This window comes from Procambarus clarkii, chromosome 49 (genome assembly GCF_040958095.1).
Source record: "Procambarus clarkii isolate CNS0578487 chromosome 49, FALCON_Pclarkii_2.0, whole genome shotgun sequence".
NCBI lineage: Eukaryota > Metazoa > Arthropoda > Malacostraca > Decapoda > Cambaridae > Procambarus > Procambarus clarkii.
In genome coordinates, this window is record NC_091198.1 from 32,374,117 (window position 1) to 32,398,846 (window position 24,730).

The 24,730-nt window shown below is 45.5% G+C and overlaps 1 long non-coding RNA gene across 1 annotated transcript in view; it reads left to right on the plus strand.

Moving 5' to 3' along the window:
* The window catches only part of LOC138351247 (uncharacterized), a 70,054-nt gene extending 46,225 nt beyond the window's left edge, over positions 1-23,829 (plus strand). Inside the window, exon 3 of the long non-coding RNA XR_011222385.1 lies at positions 23,428-23,829. This is a non-coding gene — a long non-coding RNA (uncharacterized lncRNA). The remainder of the gene's footprint in view (positions 1-23,427) is intronic.
* Positions 23,830-24,730: the final 901 nt, after the last annotated feature.

A 24,730-nucleotide genomic window follows, 5' to 3' on the forward strand; every position in this document is an offset into this window, starting at 1 on the left:
ATTCTCCCACATATATCAAACTGATGCCTGCGACGTAGAGAACGCTCGGGTAAAGTGGACATGACTCTTACTGCAGGCGTGGGAGAAATATAAGGGGGGGGGGAACACCGTCACATACCCCTCCCCTTAAAATAAGAGTCATGTCTGGTTAGTGTATACGGGACAGGGCATCCGCAACCACGTTGTCCTTCCCCCTGATGTGCTTGATGTCCAGCCGGTATTCTTGCAGTAGCAACGCCCACCTCGTCAGACGTTGGTTGGAGTTCCTCATTTTGTACTAAAAGGTGAGAGGGTTGTGATCTGTGATCACCAGAACAGGTCTCGCCCCTCCTCCCACGTACACATCGAAGTGCTTCAGGGCCATAACTAGCGCCAATGCCTCTTTCTCAACGGTACTATAGGCCCGCTGGTATTTCACAAACTTCTTAGAGTAGAAAGCTACTGGCCTATGTATCTCCCTCCTCTCTTGAGCCAACATGGCCCCTATCCCAACGTCGCTGGCGTCCACGTACAGGATGAATCCGGCTGAGAAATCTGGGGATATTAATACCGGGGCCTCCGTCAACAGTTTCTTGGTCTTCTCAAAAGACTCTTGGCAGGCCTCTCCCCATCTCCATCGCACATTCTTGGAGAGTAGCTCGGTCAGGGGATGCGCTACCGTGGAAAAATTCCTGCAGAACCCACGATAGTATCCTATCATCCCGAGATACCTTAACAACTCTTTACGCGTTCTGGGCATGGGGTATTCCTTAACGGCTGACACTTTGTGATCTACAGGGGTTACTTCTCTTTGGCCGATGATGAAGCCAAGGTACTCTAAGTGGGCCTTCCCAAATTCGCTCTTGGCTAAATTTACAGTCAAGTTAGCCTCCTCTAGCCTTCTAAACAATCCCTTGAGTCTCTCCAGGTGCGTCTTCCAATCGTCGGCGTACACGACGATGTCATTGATGTATACTGTGCAGCCTTCGGCCCCCCTTAGCAACTTATTCATCATGCGCTGGAAACAGCTACCACTGTTTTTCATTCCAAAGGGTAACACCTTGTATTGGTACAGCCCGTCAGGATTTCCGAAAGCTGATATTTTCCTGGGCTCAGGAGTCAAAGAGATCTGGTAGTACCCCTTGAGCAGATCGACCTTGGATACGTACCTTGCACTGCCCACCTGGTCGATGCAATCGCTCACTCTTGGCATGGGGTGAGAATCTGCCACTGTGATGGAGTTCACCCTCCTGTAGTCTGTACAAAAGCGGAAGGTACCATCGCTTTTCTTCACTAACAAGCATGGGGAACTCCACTCACTTTTACTGGGCTCCACAAGGTCGTTCTCAAGGAGATACTCCACCTCCTTCCTCATCAGCTCTCGCTTCTCCGGGCTCACCCTATACGCGCTCTGCTTGACGGGCCCGGCGTCCCTCACCTCCACCTCGTGCGTTACACTCTTGTGTCGTCGGGGCACGTCGGTAAAGAGAGAGGCATTCTCCCTCAGTAGGTTCGTCAGGTCCGCGCTTTGTTGCCCTTCCAGGTGTAGTAGCTTGTCCTCGATCTTCGCCAGACTCTCAGTGTTGGTGAGACGGGTGCCGTCCGCCCTGGACCACTTTCCTTCCTCCTCTGGAAGTTCCTGGTCCACCTGCATGCACAAAATCGTCTTCTGCTGGGGGTCTCGGGTCACCATCCCGTCCTGCACGGCGGCTCCTCCTTCCTCAGGGAAGAAAGGCTTCAGGCGGTCTACATGACACACCCGTTTCTTGCGGGGTCTATCCGGCTTCCCGATTTCATACGATACAGGACCCAACCGCCGTAGCACCAGGTATGGTCCCTCGAACCGCGACTCGGTCACTCTACTCTTACCCGGCAGCAATACCATCACCCGGGGCCCAACCTGGAACTCCCTCGGCGTAGCTCTCTTGTCGTACCACTCCGACATCTTACGCTGCGCCTCCTTCAGATGTTCCCCAGCTAGTTCCTTTGCTAGAGTGAGACGCTCCTTGAACTTTTGAACATATTCATTTACCGTTCCCACGGTCACTCCCGGTGTCCATTGGTTCCTTCAGCATGGACAGAGGACTTCGCACCTCGTGTCCATGCACCAGCTGGAAAGGTGAGAAACCTAACGATTCTACCACCGCGTTACATATGGCAAACAACGCGGGGTATACTGCCTCATCCCACTCAGCCCCCTGTTCTGCGCAGAACACTCTCAGAACGGTCTTCAAGGTGGAGTGAAACCTTTCGATCGCCCCTCGCGACTGCGGTCGGTAGGGCGACGACCGAATCTGAGTCACTCCCCAACTTGTCACCGTCTGTCGGAACCACTTAGACTGGAATATACTTCCACAGTCTGTCTGAATTTCTCTGGGCATCCCCACCCAAGAGAAAAATCGTTGTAGTTGCCCGGCTACTCCTCTCGACGACAAACGTCGCATCGGGACGGCTTCTGGAAATCTGGTGGACGCACACATGATCGTCATCAGGTAGGTATTCCCTCGTTTCGTCCGTGGCAACGGACCCACCCCGTCGACCAACAGACGCTCGAATGCAAGCCCAAACGCAGGAACAGGGACCAACGGGGCCTTCGGTATCGCAGGTTGGCTCTTCCCTGCCCTCTGGCACGGTAAGCACGTCTTACAATAACGCCTCACATCGGCGTCCATACCTAGCCAGTAGAAATGATCCCTGATCTTTCGCAGCGTCTTGGTCACCCCCAGGTGACCTGCAGAGTCCACAGAGTGCGATAGGTCCAACACTGCCGCTCTGCACTGAGCCGGCAACACTACCTGGTGTCTCGTACCTAGAGACTCTTCTCCGGCCTCCATCCTCACAGGCCTCCACTGTCTCATCAGCATGCCGTTCCGTATGTAAAAATGAGTGGCCCTCTCAGGACCAACACGTCCTCCTTTGGCCTCACGAATTAATTCGGGGAACTCTATCTGTTGCAACTCTCCAAGACGAGTGCGGTCTACCCCCAGAGAACTGGTGAGGGTCACCTGTAACTCACCATTCGAGCTGCCTTCGCCCTCCGCTCGTTCTCCGGGTCCCATGAAGAGGTAATCGATTCCCAGGCTGTCGGGCGTCTCCTCAGCCCCATCAGATCCACACCCTCCGTGTCCTTCGCGCTGTCTCGGCATCACAGCACAAACCGGGAACGCCACCGTGGCGATTCCTTTCTCGTCCCCACAGGCGACTAACACTCCGCCCGTCTCCTTATTGTGCTCTAAGCACTCCTCGCCCTTCACGAGATTCGGGAGGACATATCCTCCACATGCGTCATTTCCCAAGATGACTTGAGCCTCCATCTTGGGCATTGATGCACAGACCCCCACCACAAGGGTCTGGCAGCCATAATCAGAATTCAGAGTCACCTGGTGTAGGGGCATCCTCACTGGCCCTCCCACAGTGGTCACACTTGCCACCCCCACACTGGTACTCTCGTAACCCTCGGGGAACAGGGTTTCACTCACCAGGGTAAAATCTGCCCCAGTGTCTCTTAATATCTTCACCGTGATGGGGTCTGCGTCCCTCATCCTTACGGTTCCCTCACACACGAATGGGTGAACTCTTTTCTCCCCACTCAGTACGGGTTCATCCCGCACCCTCTCGGCCATCTGGTCCTCGACCCTCACGAAAGTAACGTTCCCCCGCTGTTTAGGGCGTTTGCATTCCCGCGCGACGTGTCCAAATATTCTGCAATTGATGCAGCGGATCTTCCTCGTTGGAGACCATCCACCACCGCTCGCCCTGGCACCGCCTCCAGAGGCCGTCGCTCCGTGTGTCTTCCTCGCACCATCCGTCGACTCCTTCGTCGCAGCAACAGCTCCTGAGCTCTCAGCTTGGTACTTCTTTACCGCCTCCACAGCACTCTTCGATCCTCTGTTGTCCCCACTCGAGAGGTGGGACTTGGGAGAACTCGCTCCTATCCTCCATCCGTCCGTCCTTCTATAATTTCTACCATTTCTGGAGTATACGGGCGGTCGGTGCTGTCCCTCTCTGCGTGGGCGTAAGGCTTCTTCCAGCATGTCGGCTCTGTCGGCTGCGGCCCTCAGGTCCTTTATGTTCGCCTCCTTTACTCTCACCCTGATCTCAGGAGAGAGCACGGACATAAACTTCTCCAGGACCATAAGCCTCTTGACCTCCTCAGCCGACCTCGCTCCTTCAGACTCCAGCCACTTAAGGAACTTTCTCTCCATGTCCCTCGCCGTCTCCGCATAAGATTTTCCTGGCGAACGGGTACATTCCCTGAATCTCTTCCTGTAACATTCCGGCGTGAGCTTGAAAGAATGGAGCACAGCTCTCTTTACCGCATCGTAGTTGGTGCACTCTTGGAGGTCGAGCATATTGTAGGCTTCACGAGCTTCACCGGTGAGCCTACCCTGAACCAGCTCCGCCCACTCCGCCCTCGGTCACTTCTTCAAGGTGGCGACCCTCTCGAAGTGGTCGAAGAAACCTTCAGCTTCATTTGGTATAAAGACCGGCAAATCTCGCTCCCTCACTCGACGGTCTTCCTGCTGTGGCGGAACAGGTGGAGCTAGCCCTAGCTCAGCTCGCTTCAGCTCCACATCCTTGTTAGCTTCTATCTCCTGCTGTTTCAGCCTAGCTTCTCGCTCGTGCTCCTCTCGTCTTAGCTGTGCTTCTCGCTCTTGTTCTTCCTGCGCAGCTGTGCCTCTCGCTCTTCTTTATGCTGCTGTGCCTCCACTTCTCGCTCTTCTTTGCGCTGCTGTGCCTCTCGCTCATCTTTGCTCTGCTGTGCTTCTGCTTCTCGCTCTTCTTTGCGCTGCTATGCCTCTCGCTCTTCTTTGCGCTGCTGTGCCCCTCGCTCTTCTTTGCGCTGCTGTGCCTCTCGCTTTTCTTTGCGCTGCTGTGCTTCCAGCTGCAGCTTCATTATCTCCAGCTTAACGCTGTGCCTGTTGCCGCTGGATCCTCTGCTGCTCCCACCAATGCTCAGGTGTTCTCCCATACTGGCAGGTGTTTGGGGTCGTTCCTCCCCCAAAGCTTCGTCTCGTGCTCTGAGCTGTGCCATGATCTCCAGTCTTCTCTCTCCCACTTTGGAAGATCTCAGCTTTATCTCAACATGGTCTGCTATTGACTGTAACTGTGCCTTAGTGCACTCCTCCAGCACCTGCTCATCCCTAGTGTCAATGAACCTTGTTACTTTATCATCCTCCATCTTGTGCTATGAGTGATAACCTGTACCTGATACCTAATACCACTGCAAAGTACCACAACTGCAACCTTTATCTTGATCGTGATCCTGGCAAGGTCGCCAATGTCGGGGTTCACCCCTACATAAGAGGGGGGGGGGGGAGTAACAGTCTACTCAATGTCACTCACCGTAGCCCTGCGGGTCTTCACTCTATCCTCGCGGCGCCACTGTACGCCAGGAGAGTATCCCAGTCAATCCCAACCGGCCTCTGATCGAGAATGAGTGGGAACACAGCTCGTACTCTCTACAGCTTGTGTGCCCGCCCCGACACAAGGCTCTACTACTAACCACAAGGTCGCCAACTGGTGTTTCCCGTGTCCAGTAACACGTCAGTGGTTTTGTTGAATTGTGGTAGCAGTGGCAAGGACACACTCAATAGATCTGATATCAGGCAGGTATTTATTTCTGTCACTCTTTCCTTTCAGGTATTATATAGCCACAAGAATTATGGAGGGGATGATATAAACACCAAGGTATTTTGTATTTTACTTAAAACTCATTCAAAGACATCACAAGATTATATCAATAAGCAAACAGCTGTTTCAGGCGGAAGTCGCTCGTTCCCACATATAATCATGAACTTGCCAAGCCGGCAATGCTCCTCCTCACGTCAATGTCAAAATCAGCTGGGCGACTCCCACCGCGCGAATGTTCGTGAACTTGTTTGCCTGGGCGTGATGCGCCTGTTTCTTTAAATTCTCAAAGATCACTAGAAGTTCGAACACACAATATTTGCGACAATAGCACGTAAATACTTCGCTGCACTGATCTTGAGCTCAATCAAACATTTCTATATTAATGGACACAATAACTCACTATCATGGTATAACACACTGCCCTTCATTTAATGATAACGTATGCAAGTATATATCACTGGAGTTCTCAGTAATTCCTTTCGTAGGCGATAACACAATTAATCACTGCACACATGAATGATTGTTCAATACACAAACATAGACATATATATATATGGATGAAAACATAGACATCAATAATGATAATAACATAGTTACTGGGCACATAGCCTAACTCCAAATACTGGCATATTTATATATATATTCTCTCACTAAATGATCATATTAAAGTCTCATGGAAGACGTTATCAACACAGTAAATTCATCAATTACTCCAGGTGCCTGCACACACCAATAACAATAATAAATACCGTGGGTACTCTCTATGTAATCCCACTCTGCACACTGGTGCCTTACTGTGACATAGGTGAGCCTTGCTCACGACATACAAAATACTCTGGCTAAATAATATAGCGGACTAAAGAGGAATTGGGAGGGAAACTAGAATCACCTACTTCCACCTATCCTCCGGTGAGAGTTGAGTTGTAGCTCCTGGTCCTGGCTCCTGCCTCGTGTAGGGAACGCCCCACACACACTCTGTCGTGTCCTCCAGGAACTCAATCAACGTCCCACCATAAACGCGCCGTCTCCGTTTCTTTCCACTGCAGGTCCGTGCTCCTCCTCCACGTCTTGTAGGGTTGGAGTCGGCCTCCCAGCCGTCAACTTCTCCTCCCAGCTACGGCTGCCCGCCTACGTCTCGGCTGCAGTCGTTCGGATTCCCGATTAGTGTCTTCTTCACTGCTTCCTAGTGGATTGGCCCAGCCGCTACTTCGTCACTGTGAAGCTATCAGACGTCCCAGACGATACCGCCTAGACTCCACCTGTACAGCAACCGATCCTGGAGCACTTGATGCTCAATATTCCGTCAATTCCCTCTTCGGTCCACACATGGAATGAAGGAAGACCTCTGGCGTACTTGCAGACTACGGGTGACGCGTAAGATCCACGGGAGTGGCGTATTACTGTCAGATTGACAGGATCAACCTTCACACATCCGCCCACCTTGATGTGTCGTGTCAGACTGATGGCGCCGCCGTGGCGCTCTGACCGGACCCCCCTTCCTTCGTGACGTCATATTCGCCATGGGAGGTTTTCATTGGCTCCCTGTGCCACATCGCTGTCGGTGACCAATCTGGTGCCACTGATGTCACACAGTTTTGGCGGCAAAACAGAGTAGCCAGCTCCAAATTGGCTTCCTAAAGGGCCTAAACCACAGGCCAAAATACTCTTCTTTTACAAATTTCTCGGCACTCCGAGAACACTACATTCTCCCACATATATCAAACTGATGCCTGCGACGTAGAGAACGCTCGGGTAAAGTGGACATGACTCTTACTGCAGGCGTGGGAGAAATATAAGGGGGGGGGGGAACACTGTCACAATATATATATATATATATAACTGAAAACTCACACCCCAGAAGTGACTCGAACCCATACTCCCAGGAGCCACGCAACTGGTATGTACAAGACGCCTTAATCCACTTGACCATCACGACCGGACATAATGAGGTGATAGCCGAGGCTATTTGAACCACCCCACCGCCGGCACTCGGATAGTAATCTTGGGCATAGCATTTTACCAAATCACCTCATTCTTTGGGGCACACGTGAGGAACACAAATGCGAACAAGCCTGAATGGTCCCCAGGACAATATGCAACTGAAAACTCACACCCCAGAAGTGACTCGAACCCATACTCCCAGGAGCCACGCAACTGGTATGTACAAGACGCCTTAATCCACTTGACCATCACGACCGGACATAATGAGGTGATAGCCGAGGCTATTTGAACCACCCCACCGCCGGCACTCGGATAGTAATCTTGGGCATAGCATTTTACCAAATCACCTCATTCTTTGGGGCACACGTGAGGAACACAAATGCGAACAAGCCTGAATGGTCCCCAGGACAATATGCAACTGAAAACTCACACCCCAGAAGTGACTCGAACCCATACTCCCAGGAGCCACGCAACTGGTATGTACAAGACGCCTTAATCCACTTGACCATCACGACCGGACATAATGAGGTGATAGCCGAGGCTATTTGAACCACCCCACCGCCGGCACTCGGATAGTAATCTTGGGCATAGCATTTTACCAAATCACCTCATTCTTTGGGGCACACGTGAGGAACACAAATGCGAACAAGCCTGAATGGTCCCCAGGACAATATGCAACTGAAAACTCACACCCCAGAAGTGACTCGAACCCATACTCCCAGGAGCCACGCAACTGGTATGTACAAGACGCCTTAATCCACTTGACCATCACGACCGGACATAATGAGGTGATAGCCGAGGCTATTTGAACCACCCCACCGCCGGCACTCGGATAGTAATCTTGGGCATAGCATTTTACCAAATCACCTCATTCTTTGGGGCACACGTGAGGAACACAAATGCGAACAAGCCTGAATGGTCCCCAGGACAATATGCAACTGAAAACTCACACCCCAGAAGTGACTCGAACCCATACTCCCAGGAGCCACGCAACTGGTATGTACAAGACGCCTTAATCCACTTGACCATCACGACCGGACATAATGAGGTGATAGCCGAGGCTATTTGAACCACCCCACCGCCGGCACTCGGATAGTAATCTTGGGCATAGCATTTTACCAAATCACCTCATTCTTTGGGGCACACGTGAGGAACACAAATGCGAACAAGCCTGAATGGTCCCCAGGACAATATGCAACTGAAAACTCACACCCCAGAAGTGACTCGAACCCATACTCCCAGGAGCCACGCAACTGGTATGTACAAGACGCCTTAATCCACTTGACCATCACGACCGGACATAATGAGGTGATAGCCGAGGCTATTTGAACCACCCCACCGCCGGCACTCGGATAGTAATCTTGGGCATAGCATTTTACCAAATCACCTCATTCTTTGGGGCACACGTGAGGAACACAAATGCGAACAAGCCTGAATGGTCCCCAGGACAATATGCAACTGAAAACTCACACCCCAGAAGTGACTCGAACCCATACTCCCAGGAGCCACGCAACTGGTATGTACAAGACGCCTTAATCCACTTGACCATCACGACCGGACATAATGAGGTGATAGCCGAGGCTATTTGAACCACCCCACCGCCGGCACTCGGATAGTAATCTTGGGCATAGCATTTTACCAAATCACCTCATTCTTTGGGGCACACGTGAGGAACACAAATGCGAACAAGCCTGAATGGTCCCCAGGACAATATGCAACTGAAAACTCACACCCCAGAAGTGACTCGAACCCATACTCCCAGGAGCCACGCAACTGGTATGTACAAGACGCCTTAATCCACTTGACCATCACGACCGGACATAATGAGGTGATAGCCGAGGCTATTTGAACCACCCCACCGCCGGCACTCGGATAGTAATCTTGGGCATAGCATTTTACCAAATCACCTCATTCTTTGGGGCACACGTGAGGAACACAAATGCGAACAAGCCTGAATGGTCCCCAGGACAATATGCAACTGAAAACTCACACCCCAGAAGTGACTCGAACCCATACTCCCAGGAGCCACGCAACTGGTATGTACAAGACGCCTTAATCCACTTGACCATCATGACCGGACATAATGAGGTGATAGCCGAGGCTATTTGAACCACCCCACCGCCGGCACTCGGATAGTAATCTTGGGCATAGCATTTTACCAAATCACCTCATTCTTTGGGGCACACGTGAGGAACACAAATGCGAACAAGCCTGAATGGTCCCCAGGACAATATGCAACTGAAAACTCACACCCCAGAAGTGACTCGAACCCATACTCCCAGGAGCCACGCAACTGGTATGTACAAGACGCCTTAATCCACTTGACCATCACGACCGGACATAATGAGGTGATAGCCGAGGCTATTTGAACCACCCCACCGCCGGCACTCGGATAGTAATCTTGGGCATAGCATTTTACCAAATCACCTCATTCTTTGGGGCACACGTGAGGAACACAAATGCGAACAAGCCTGAATGGTCCCCAGGACAATATGCAACTGAAAACTCACACCCCAGAAGTGACTCGAACCCATACTCCCAGGAGCCACGCAACTGGTATGTACAAGACGCCTTAATCCACTTGACCATCACGACCGGACATAATGAGGTGATAGCCGAGGCTATTTGAACCACCCCACCGCCGGCACTCGGATAGTAATCTTGGGCATAGCATTTTACCAAATCACCTCATTCTTTGGGGCACACGTGAGGAACACAAATGCGAACAAGCCTGAATGGTCCCCAGGACAATATGCAACTGAAAACTCACACCCCAGAAGTGACTCGAACCCATACTCCCAGGAGCCACGCAACTGGTATGTACAAGACGCCTTAATCCACTTGACCATCACGACCGGACATAATGAGGTGATAGCCGAGGCTATTTGAACCACCCCACCGCCGGCACTCGGATAGTAAGCATTTTACCAAATCACCTCATTCTTTGGGGCACACGTGAGGAACACAAATGCGAACAAGCCTGAATGGTCCCCAGGACAATATGCAACTGAAAACTCACACCCCAGAAGTGACTCGAACCCATACTCCCAGGAGCCACGCAACTGGTATGTACAAGACGCCTTAATCCACTTGACCATCACGACCGGACATAATGAGGTGATAGCCGAGGCTATTTGAAACCACCCCACCGCCGGCACTCGGATAGTAATCTTGGGCATAGCATTTTACCAAATCACCTCATTCTTTGGGGCACACGTGAGGAACACAAATGCGAACAAGCCTGAATGGTCCCCAGGACAATATGCAACTGAAAACTCACACCCCAGAAGTGACTCGAACCCATACTCCCAGGAGCCACGCAACTGGTATGTACAAGACGCCTTAATCCACTTGACCATCACGACCGGACATAATGAGGTGATCGCCGAGGCTATTTGAACCACCCCACCGCCGGCACTCGGATAGTAATCTTGGGCATAGCATTTTACCAAATCACCTCATTCTTTGGGGCACACGTGAGGAACACAAATGCGAACAAGCCTGAATGGTCCCCAGGACAATATGCAACTGAAAACTCACACCCCAGAAGTGACTCGAACCCATACTCCCAGGAGCCACGCAACTGGTATGTACAAGACGCCTTAATCCACTTGACCATCACGACCGGACATAATGAGGTGATAGCCGAGGCTATTTGAACCACCCCACCGCCGGCACTCGGATAGTAATCTTGGGCATAGCATTTTACCAAATCACCTCATTCTTTGGGGCACACGTGAGGAACACAAATGCGAACAAGCCTGAATGGTCCCCAGGACAATATGCAACTGAAAACTCACACCCCAGAAGTGACTCGAACCCATACTCCCAGGAGCCACGCAACTGGTATGTACAAGACGCCTTAATCCACTTGACCATCACGACCGGACATAATGAGGTGATAGCCGAGGCTATTTGAACCACCCCACCGCCGGCACTCGGATAGTAATCTTGGGCATAGCATTTTACCAAATCACCTCATTCTTTGGGGCACACGTGAGGAACACAAATGCGAACAAGCCTGAATGGTCCCCAGGACAATATGCAACTGAAAACTCACACCCCAGAAGTGACTCGAACCCATACTCCCAGGAGCCACGCAACTGGTATGTACAAGACGCCTTAATCCACTTGACCATCACGACCGGACATAATGAGGTGATAGCCGAGGCTATTTGAACCACCCCACCGCCGGCACTCGGATAGTAATCTTGGGCATAGCATTTTACCAAATCACCTCATTCTTTGGGGCACACGTGAGGAACACAAATGCGAACAAGCCTGAATGGTCCCCAGGACAATATGCAACTGAAAACTCCCACCCCAGAAGTGACTCGAACCCATACTCCCAGGAGCCACGCAACTGGTATGTACAAGACGCCTTAATCCACTTGACCATCACGACCGGACATAATGAGGTGATAGCCGAGGCTATTTGAACCACCCCACCGCCGGACCATTCAGGCTTGTTCGCATTTGTGTTCCTCACGTGTGCCCCAAAGAATGAGGTGATTTGGTAAAATGCTATGCCAAGATTACTATCCGAGTGCCGGCGGTGGGGTGGTTCAAATAGCCTCGGCTATCACCTCATTATGTCCGGTCGTGATGGTCAAGTGGATTAAGGCGTCTTGTACATACCAGTTGCGTGGCTCCTGGGAGTATGGGTTCGAGTCACTTCTGGGGTGTGAGTTTTCAGTTGCATATTGTCCTGGGGACCATTCAGGCTTGTTCGCATTTGTGTTCCTCACGTGTGCCCCAAAGAATGAGGTGATTTGGTAAAATGCTATGCCCAAGATTACTATCCGAGTGCCGGCGGTGGGGTGGTTCAAATAGCCTCGGCTATCACCTCATTATGTCCGGTCGTGATGGTCAAGTGGATTAAGGCGTCTTGTACATACCAGTTGCGTGGCTCCTGGGAGTATGGGTTCGAGTCACTTCTGGGGTGTGAGTTTTCAGTTGCATATTGTCCTGGGGACCATTCAGGCTTGTTCGCATTTGTGTTCCTCACGTGTGCCCCAAAGAATGAGGTGATTTGGTAAAATGCTATGCCCAAGATTACTATCCGAGTGCCGGCGGTGGGGTGGTTCAAATAGCCTCGGCTATCACCTCATTATGTCCGGTCGTGATGGTCAAGTGGATTAAGGCGTCTTGTACATACCAGTTGCGTGGCTCCTGGGAGTATGGGTTCGAGTCACTTCTGGGGTGTGAGTTTTCAGTTGCATATTGTCCTGGGGACCATTCAGGCTTGTTCGCATTTGTGTTCCTCACGTGTGCCCCAAAGAATGAGGTGATTTGGTAAAATGCTATGCCCAAGATTACTATCCGAGTGCCGGCGGTGGGGTGGTTCAAATAGCCTCGGCTATCACCTCATTATGTCCGGTCGTGATGGTCAAGTGGATTAAGGCGTCTTGTACATACCAGTTGCGTGGCTCCTGGGAGTATGGGTTCGAGTCACTTCTGGGGTGTGAGTTTTCAGTTGCATATTGTCCTGGGGACCATTCAGGCTTGTTCGCATTTGTGTTCCTCACGTGTGCCCCAAAGAATGAGGTGATTTGGTAAAATGCTATGCCCAAGATTACTATCCGAGTGCCGGCGGTGGGGTGGTTCAAATAGCCTCGGCTATCACCTCATTATGTCCGGTCGTGATGGTCAAGTGGATTAAGGCGTCTTGTACATACCAGTTGCGTGGCTCCTGGGAGTATGGGTTCGAGTCACTTCTGGGGTGTGAGTTTTCAGTTGCATATTGTCCTGGGGACCATTCAGGCTTGTTCGCATTTGTGTTCCTCACGTGTGCCCCAAAGAATGAGGTGATTTGGTAAAATGCTATGCCCAAGATTACTATCCGAGTGCCGGCGGTGGGGTGGTTCAAATAGCCTCGGCTATCACCTCATTATGTCCGGTCGTGATGGTCAAGTGGTTTAAGGCGTCTTGTACATACCAGTTGCGTGCTCCTGGGAGTATGGGTTCGAGTCACTTCTGGGGTGTGAGTTTTTAGTTGCATATTGTCCTGGGGACCATTCAGGCTTGTTCGCATTTGTGTTCCTCACGTGTGCCCCAAAGAATGAGGTGATTTGGTAAAATGCTATGCCCAAGATTACTATCCGAGTGCCTGCGGTGGGGTGGTTCAAATAGCCTCGGCTATCACCTCATTATGTCCGGTCGTGATGGTCAAGTGGATTAAGGCGTCTTGTACATACCAGTTGCGTGGCTCCTGGAGTATGGGTTCGAGTCACTTCTGGGGTGTGAGTTTTCAGTTGCATATTGTCCTGGGGACCATTCAGGCTTGTTCGCATTTGTGTTCCTCACGTGTGCCCCAAAGAATGAGGTGATTTGGTAAAATGCTATGCCCAAGATTACTATCCGAGTGCCGGCGGTGGGGTGGTTCAAATAGCCTCGGCTATCACCTCATTATGTCCGGTCGTGATGGTCAAGTGGATTAAGGCGTCTTGTACATACCAGTTGCGTGGCTCCTGGGAGTATGGGTTCGAGTCACTTCTGGGGTGTGAGTTTTCAGTTTGCATATTGTCCTGGGGACCATTCAGGCTTGTTCGCATTTGTGTTCCTCACGTGTGCCCCAAAGAATGAGGTGATTTGGTAAAATGCTATGCCCAAGATTACTATCCGAGTGCCGGCGGTGGGGTGGTTCAAATAGCCTCGGCTATCACCTCATTATGTCCGGTCGTGATGGTCAAGTGGATTAAGGCGTCTTGTACATACCAGTTGCGTGGCTCCTGGGAGTATGGGTTCGAGTCACTTCTGGGGTGTGAGTTTTCAGTTGCATATTGTCCTGGGGACCATTCAGGCTTGTTCGCATTTGTGTTCCTCACGTGTGCCCCAAAGAATGAGGTGATTTGGTAAAATGCTATGCCCAAGATTACTATCCGAGTGCCGGCGGTGGGGTGGTTCAAATAGCCTCGGCTATCACCTCATTATGACCGGTCGTGATGGTCAAGTGGATTAAGGCGTCTTGTACATACCAGTTGCGTGGCTCCTGGGAGTATGGGTTCGAGTCACTTCTGGGGTGTGAGTTTTCAGTTGCATATTGTCCTGGGGACCATTCAGGCTTGTTCGCATTTGTGTTCCTCACGTGTGCCCCAAAGAATGAGGTGATTTGGTAAAATGCTATGCCCAAGATTACTATCCGAGTGCCGGCGGTGGGGTGGTTCAAATAGCCTCGGCTATCACCTCATTATGTCCGGTCGTGATGGTCAAGTGGATTAGGCGTCTGTACATACCAGTTGCGTGGCTCCTGGGAGTATGGGTTCGAGTCACTTCTGGGGTGTGAGTTTTCAGTTGCATATTGTCCTGGGGACCATTCAGGCTTGTTCGCATTTGTGTTCCTCACGTGTGCCCCAAAGAATGAGGTGATTTGGTAAAATGCTATGCCCAAGATTACTATCCGAGTGCCGGCGGTGGGGTGGTTCAAATAGCCTCGGCTATCACCTCATTATGTCCGGTCGTGATGGTCAAGTGGATTAAGGCGTCTTGTACATACCAGTTGCGTGGCTCCTGGGAGTATGGGTTCGAGTCACTTCTGGGGTGTGAGTTTTCAGTTGCATATTGTCCTGGGGACCATTCAGGCTTGTTCGCATTTGTGTTCCTCACGTGTGCCCCAAAGAATGAGGTGATTTGGTAAAATGCTATGCCCAAGATTACTATCCGAGTGCCGGCGGTGGGGTGGTTCAAATAGCCTCGGCTATCACCTCATTATGTCCGGTCGTGATGGTCAAGTGGATTAAGGCGTCTTGTACATACCAGTTGCGTGGCTCCTGGGAGTATGGGTTCGAGTCACTTCTGGGGTGTGAGTTTTCAGTTGCATATTGTCCTGGGGACCATTCAGGCTTGTTCGCATATATATATATATATGTATATGTATATATATGTATATGTATATATATATGTCGTACCTAGTAGCCAGAACTCACTTTTCAGCCTACTATGCAAGGTCCAGATTTGCCTAATAAGCCAAGTTTCATGAATTAATATATTTTCTCTAATTTTTTTCTTATGAAATGATAAAGCTACCCATTTCATTATGTATAAGGTGAATTTTTTTTTTATTGGAGTTAAAATTAACGTTAGTATATGATCGAACCTAACCAACCCTACCTAACCTAACCTAACCTATCTTTATAGGTTGGGTTTGGTTAGGTAACCGAAGTTAGGTTAGGTTAGGTTAGGTAGGTTAGGTAGTCGAAAAACAATTAATTCATGAAAACTTGGCTTATTAGGCAAATCGGGCCTTGCATAGTAGACTGAGAAGTGCATTCTGGCTACTAGGTACGACATATGTATATGTATATATATATATATATATATATATATATATATATATATATATATATATATATATATATATATATATATATATATATATATATATATATATATATATATATTTATATATGTGTCGTACCTAGTAGCCAGAACTCACTTCTCAGCCTACTATGCAAGGCCCGATTTGCCTAATAAGCCAAGTTTTTCTGAATTAATATATTTTATCTAATTTTTTTTCTTATGAAATGATAAATCTACCCATTTCAATATGTATGAGGTCAATTATTTTTTATTGGAGTTAAAATTAACGTAGATATATGACCGAACCTAACCAACCCTACCTAACCTAACCTAACCTATCTTAATATGTTAGGTTAGGTTAGGTAGCCGAAAAAGTTAGGTTAGGTTAGGTTAGGTAGGTTAGGTAGTCGAAAAACAACTAATTCACGAAAACTTGGCTTATTAGGCAAATCGGGGCCTTGCATAGTAGGCTGAGAAGTGCGTTCTGGCTACTAGGTACGACATATATATATATATATATATTTATATATATATATATATATATATATATATATATATATAATATATATATATATTTAAATATATATATATATATATATATATATGTATATATATATATATATATATATATATGTATATATATATGTCGTACCTAGTAGCCAGAACGCACTTCTCAGCCTACTATTCAAGGCCCAATTTGCCTAATAAGCCATGTTTTCATGAATTAATTGTTTTTCGACTACCTAACCTACCTAACCTAACCTAACCTAACTTTTTCGGCTACCTAACCTAACCTAACCTGTAAAGATAGGTTAGGTTCGGTTAGGTAGGGTTGGTTAGGTTCGGTCATATATCTACGTTAATTTTACCTCCAATAAAAAAAATTGACTTATACATAATGAAATGGGTAGCTTTATCATGTCATAAGAAAAAAATTAGAGAAAATATATTAATTCATGAAAATTTGGCTTATTAGGCAAATCAGGCCTTGGATAGTAGGCTGAAAAGTGCGTTCTGGCTACTAGGTACGACATATATATATATATATATATATATATATATATTATATATATATATATATATATATATATATATATATATGTCGTACCTAATAGCCAGAACTCACTTCTCAGCCTACTATGCAAGGCCCGATTTGCCTAATAAGCAAGTTTTCCTGAATTAATATATTTTCTATAATTTTTTCTCATGAAATGATAGAGCTGCCCTTTTCATTATGTATGAGGTCAATTTTTTTTATTGGAGTAAAAATTAACGTAGATATATGACCGAACCTAACCAACCCTACCTAACCTAACCTAACCTATCTTTATAGGTAAGGTTAGGTTAGGTAGCCAAAAAAAGCTAGGTTAGGTTAGGTTAGGTAGGTTAGGTCGACGAAAAAACATTAATTCATGAAAACTTGGCTTATTAGGCAAATCGGGCCTTGCATAGTAGGCTGAGAAGTGCGTTCTGGCTACTAGGTACGACACACATATATATATATATATATATATATATATATATATTATATAATATATATATATATATATATATATATATATATATATATATATATATATATATATATATATATATATTATATATATGATCTTTGGTGATCTTTGGAGGTGGTGATCTTTGGTGTATTTAATACTCCGAAATTACCATCTCTTTTAAGGGTCTGAGCTGGTGGTGGAGCGGGTTAAGGGCGTACCTGTTATGCCAGTTGCTGGAAGGCTTCTGTGCTGGCTAGGGTTCGAGTCTCCTGGTGGGAAAGTGTTCTAAAGTTGTACACTTCACTCTCGTGTTTAGGAGAGTTGTGCCTTATATATATATATATTATATATATATATATATATATATATATATATATATATATATATATATATATATATTTAGTGTCTCATATCCACCAGACAAGGGCTAAGGAAATGTAAGTCACTGGTTATAATACATACATTCTATTTCTGTATAAATCCAAGGAGGGAGCATGAGAGGACAAGACCACGTATTTATATGTTCGTGGCTTGCACACGCTGGTTGGTTGGTTTTTGTCTGCTTCTCTGCCGTTTTTCTGATCTACACCGTGTTGTAAAGGAAAACGGACCACTTCATATACATAGACTCCTGGTTCAACCTTGACTACGAGCGGACATCTGGACTCCTGCTCCGTTTGGGACCGCTGGATCACGTTCCGTTTCGCCGATTCTACCCTAAGGGGTTTCGATACTGTCGTCTGGCATACCTATTCAACGGTCCGGATTGTTATTGACGCCAGGCGCGCATATCGCCTGGTTCAAATGAAAGTTGATAGATTTTGACTCTTTTTCTGGCTAGTTCATCAGGCGGGAAGTACTGTTCAAGGGTCAGTACCTGGATCTAATTAAATGGAACTCCAGGATCTGACCACGGAACAAGACAAAAGTCTTCTAAATTACACTTAGAACCAAAGTGTGGCACACGGTAAGGGTGCCTAACTTTGTTACAAGCTTTAAAAGTAGATGAGGAGGTAAAAGGGAGACCACACAAACCAACCAGCCGCCGTGGAGCCCTAACTGAGAAGACCGCCAAGCGGCCTGGGCCTCACTCTCCTGGATCCTCTCTTGGTCAACTGATCGTACAGTAACTAACTCGAATCGCTAATACTATATTTAATTGCCACCATGCAATTCTAAGTATAACTACAACATCCACGCTTTACAATACACTAACAAATTATTATCGTAGGGTAACTACAAGGCTAGGGGCATCTAAATGTTCTTACGTCTGGCAAGAACTCAATTACCCGCCATTTGCAAATTTGAGGAAATAATCCTGTGTATAAGTAATCAGACAATAACACTCCTTCTTTAATCAAACATATCTGAAACTCTATAATTTAAATAACAGTAATCCAACACATTCAGGGTCTATCACACTAAAATACATACACAGATAAGATAACCAGACCCTTGGGGTCTGGTAGCCGAGCTGACAGTGTGCAGGACTCCTAATTCTGTGGCCCAGGTTCGATTCCCAGACCAGGCAGAAACAAATTGGCAAAGTTTCTTTCACCCTGGTGCACCTGTTACCTAGCAGTAAATAGGTACCTGGGAGTTAGGCAACTGTTACGGAGCTGCTTCCTGGTGTGTGTGTATGTGGAAAAAATTAGTAGTCAGTTACAGTTGATTGATTGACAGTCGAGAGGCGGGCCGAAAGAGCAGAGCTCAATCCACCCATGAACAACTAGGTGAATACACAAGTGAAGGGTCCCAATGTCATATGTAAACAATAGCCATACGCTCCAGGACCGATTGTCACAATACAATATTGGACCCAGGATCGTAACAGTCCTTCCCACCCAGGGGAAAAATATGTGGCTATTAGAATAGTATTTTCTTTTTTTTTAAGATTTTTCAATGAACACTCTAATAAAAATAAATATGGAGAAAGAGAGAAAAATATATGACAATGAATAATTAATGTAACAGGAGAGCCTTAGAAATATACTAAACCTTTGATAGTGGGTTTGTGGTTTCCTGCGGCTCAGATGTACCCTACTTAGGTAACCGAGATAGTAAATCAACTATCACATTTAGTCATCCCAGTAAGTGGAACACACTAAGGTTCAAATCTTGCAGAAAAAACACCCTCTTTAGAATACTATACGCTTTTTACTATTCTATTAGGGTATTCTTCTAAAAGGAATACTATTCTTCTTTTTCATCTGATGGATTTACCTGAGGGCCAGTAACCCTAGTGGCCTCGACGAGGACAGGAAGCTGGCGGCTTGTCGAAGATCCCCCATTTACCTTGATGTTTTCTATTTATATTTTAAAACTCAACAGTTTTGGCAGTAATGGCTTCGGCGGGTAGACGGTTCCATGGGTTAATAACCCTGTGGGTGAAAAAGCATCTCCTGTTCTCAGTCCTACATTGTGACTTGTTGAGCTTGAAACCGTTGCTCCTTGTTTGTATTACATCTGACCTTCAGAAGAAAAATATCCGGATAAACATCTTAACTTGTTCAGTATTTTAAAAGTTTCAGTGAGATCCGCTTTGTCATGTCTGATTTGCAGTGTTGATAGCCGTGTGGCCTACAAGAGTTCCTGATATGGAAGATAACTTAAATCTTGAATGACTTTTGTTGCCCGGGGTTGCACCTTCTCCAGAGAAGCTATGTTCCTCTGGAAATGAGGTCTTCATGCTTGGATACAGTAATCCAAATGAGGACGCAATAGAGACTTATTCAGATGAACCATTACCGTCTTTTCCTTATAGTCAAAAGTACGCTTGATTGCCCCATGAGTTTGGTTAGCTTCTCAGACTGCTGCACCCACCTGTTGTGCAACTTTTAATGAGTGGGGGATTTTGACTCCAAGATCCTTTTCTTTATCAATCTCCTGTAATGTAATCCTATTAATTAGGTAGTTGTGCCGTGGGTTGTTATGCCCCACATGCATGATCAATATTTAACATTTGTCAATATTAAAAAACATTTGCCAGTCATCTGACTATTTGTGGAGTTCATTTTATTTCTTCGTAAGGCTTCAATATTATTATTATTCCCCACTTTATCATAAGTGTTTATGTCGTCTGCAAATTTGATGATGTGGTTTGTAATATTCTTATCTATGTCACTGATGTGTATGACAAGAAGGGGAGGTCCCAAAATGGACCCTTGTGGCACCCCTCTTATCACATATCTCCATTCAGATTCGTTTCCATTTAGCACGATCCTTTGATTTCTTTCCTTCAACCAGGAAAGACTTGTTTTATCCATTCTAATATTTTACCATTTATTCTGTGGGCCTATAATTCCCTTGCCAGTCTTTCATGTGGTACTTTATAGAAAGCTTTAGCAAAATCCATGCATATTATATCCACCGGAAGGCCGTTGTCTGAGTAGCCGGTTACCGTTTCCAAAAATGTGAGCAAGTTTGTAAGGCAGGATTTGTTTTAATAAATCCATGTTGTGTCGATTGTACAAGATTGCTCACTGAAAGATGGTGACTGATTCCCTCCCTGAGGATTCTCTCCATGAGCTTGCAGGTGTGTGATGTCATGCTGATCGGACGGTAGTTTTCTGATGAGCTCTTTCTGCCTCTTTTTAAAATAGGATTAAACATTTGCCTATTTCCAATCTAGAGAGACTGTCCCTTGTTCCAGAGATTATGTGAAAAGTAGTTTCAGCAGTTGGCATAGTTTTTTGCTAGTTCCTTTAAGACTTTTGGATTGGATTCCATTAGTTTGTCAACGTTCTTTCTAATTATTTCGCATGTTATGGGTATATCCCTAAATTCATTCTCCACCTCTCCTTCAAACATTTATGTGGGTGATGGGATGTCATCTAACCTTTCGAGTGTGAACACTGATGTAAAAATAATCATTTTGAGTTTGCTGTCCCATTATCATACATTATTGCTTGATTAGTATTATCTATTAAGGACCCAACTGAGATGTTTGTTTTTGGTTTTAACTCATATAGGCATTGAACGATTTTGGATCTTTCTTTTTGTTTTGGGCATGTTTTATTTTGTAATTTCTTTTGGCTGCTCTGATTTTCTGAGTGGCCACATTTAGTGCTTTTTCTGTATAACTCATAATCTATGATGTCCTTCGTGGATTTATACGTTCTCCAGAGGTTCCTTTTAGTTACCAATGGTCGTTTTACGACCTGTCATCCATCTAGTTCTCTTCCTTGTCGTCTTCTTTTCGACACATATATTTGGACGAGTTCTGTGATGATCCTCTTGAAATTTGTTATGCTGCTTCAGTGCCATGTTCACCCATCAGCTCCTCCAAGAGATGGTTTGCAGTTCCTCTCTCATTCCTTGATATTCACCTCGCTGGTAATCTAGAAATTTATCATGTTTGACCTTTATGCGGGTTTCTTTATTCATAGTCGATTTTAAAATATGGTAGTCGCATGAGGGGGTTAGCTTTTACCCCCACAAGAATTTATCAATCATACCATCTGTTGTTAGCACAGAAGGAGAAGTGTTGTTAGTACAAGCTCTAGTATGCTGTTACCACGCGTGAGCTTTGCCACATGCTTTTTGAGGAAGGAATCCTGCACAAGGTCGAGATATTGCTCACCTGTTTGACATATTAGGTTGATCCAATCTATGGTCTCGTGGTTAAAGTCCCTCTTTATTAGGGTTTGGGTTTCAAATGATGCATTGATCACATTATGCAGATCCGCAGTTTCATCTGCTGCTGCTGTGTAGGCATTGTTGCATACTCATACAGTCATTTTGCTACCATCATGAGATAGTATGTTGCATCATACAGACTCTGAGGAACCCATGGTGTTCAGTTCCTCAGTGTTAGTTACATGGAGGTCTTCCTTCACATACAGCATCACCCCACCTGCTCTTGTTGTTCTGTCTTCTCTGATTGGTGGGTGGTAACCTGGAAGATAGAAATTCCGCTTCTATTATGTCCTCTCGTCCCCAAGTTTCACTGATGCCAATAATGTCGGGATTTTCAGCCTCAGCATATGCAAATAATGATTCAAATTTCTTTACTTGGCTTCTGGCATTTGTGTAGAAATAATTTAATCTCCTGACATTATTCCAGGATGGCTGAAAGATTACTCCTGTATTCAGAGCATTACTATTCTCTACATTTCCGTTCTGGTTCTAAACCTGTTTGTCATCTGAGATATATAGATTTAGTTCTGCCTGACTGGGTAAAGGTATTTGACTCCCGTCCCCCTCTGTCTGCAAACCGGGGAAGGGGGTGGTAAACCTCCCTCCTCGTTTTCTTTCTTCAGTGAATTGAAAACCATTGCTACTGATGCACTAACGAAAAAGCGTGAAAATCTGGCTAATATGTATCACAAAGACTTGAATTATAATGACCTTTTAAATGAATGTGAGCATCTCAACACTACATGGCTCTTGATGAAAATTGTGAGACTCTCCCTGCACTGTACATAAAACTAATTTCGGACAATTTGAAATCTATATTCCCAAATGTTGATATTGCTCTCAGCGTGTTCATGTGCTTGATGGTGACCAACTGTACAGGAGAACCTTCTTTTTCAAGACTGAAACTTATATAAAAATCTGTTTCATAGCGCAATGGTGCAGCATCGTTTGAACTGGCTTTCACTCATGTGCATGGTATATGACATCCTGAAGACCATTGACTTCAAGCCAATAATAAAGCAATTCTCTGAAAAGAAATGCAGTAAATGGTTGTTATAATAAGAAGTTCGTAGTAATTTCATACTGTGCCAACTAATCAGTATAGTTTAATGAGTATTATTGTGTTTTTCAACCCTTGTCTATTGTTCATATGATTATCACGTTGCATAGTTGCTTCTCTACAGCATGTTTTTAATTATTTAACACCAGCTTTGTTGAAGTGCAAATAAAATAAATATATGTTAATATTATTGACAATTAACTTTTTATTCCTGTGAGTGGTTGTCGTAGGGGCTCCAGTACACTGGTGTGTCCAGGGGTTCATAATGCTGCGAGGACGGCCCTAGGAGAGAGATATGTGTAATAAGTTTGTATAACTTTTCATGCTCAGCAAACTTGTGTTCCTCATCTCTAATGTCTAACATTTACGTTAATCTTTCAGTGGGCAAGACGGCTCGTTACATAACCTTCTACAAGAACACTGGCACCAACCTTTGTCTGTGCAAAGTGAAAGTCTACAGTTAGTGATTACTTCAACAGATATCAAGTCCTGGAGCCCCAATATAGCCACAACAGCTGTTTAATCACCTAACCTACCTAACCTAACCTAACCTAACTTTTTCGGCTACCTAACCTAACCTAACCTATAAAGATAGGTTAGGTTAGGTTAGGTAGGGTTGGTTAGGTTCGGTCACATAGCTACATTAATTTTAACTCCAATAAAATTTTTTTTACCTCATACATAATGAAATGGGTAGCTTTATCATTTCATAAGAAAAAAATTGGAGAAAATATATTAATTCAGGAAAACTCGGCTTATTAGGCAAATCGGGCCTTGCATAGTAGGCTGAGAAGTGCGTTCTGGCTACTAGGTACGACATATATATATAAATGTCGTACCTAATAGCCAGAACGCACTTCTCAGCCTACTATTCAAGGCCCGATTTGCCTAATAAGCCAAGTTTTCATGAATTAATGTTTTTTCGTCTACCTAACCTACCTAACCTAACCTAACCTAGCTTTTTTTGGCTACCTAACCTAACCTTACATATAAATATAGGTTAGGTTAGGTTAGGTAGGGTTGGTTAGGTTCGGTCATATATCTACGTTAATTTTAACTCCAATAAAAAAAAATTGACCTCATACATAGAGAAAAGGGTTGCTTTATCATTTCATGAGAAAAAAATTATAGTAAATATATTAATTCAGGAAAACTTGGCTTATTAGGCAAATCGGGCCTTGAATAGTAGGCTGAGAAGTGAGTTCTGGCTACTAGGTACGACATAAATATATATATAAATATATATATATAATATATATATATATAATATATATATATTATATATATATATATATATATATGTTGTACATAGAAGCCAGAATGCATTTCTTGGCCTACTATGCAAGGCCCGATTTGCCTAATAGGCTGAGTGATTATCTTTTTTTCAACAAATTGTTTCCAATTTGTTTATTTTAATTATTATTATTATATTATATTAAGAACATAAATTATTAACTTAGTTATGTTAGTTTAGGTTAGGTTATGGTAGGTTATGTTAGGTTAGGTAGGGTAGGTTAGGTTCGGTCATATATCTACGTTAGTTTTCGCTCAAATTTAAAAAAATGAGCTCATACATAGTGAAATGGATAGCTTTATCATTTCATAAGAAAAAATTATATATATTTATATATTATATATATATTAAATTATATATATTTTAAAATTATATATATTGTATAAAAAC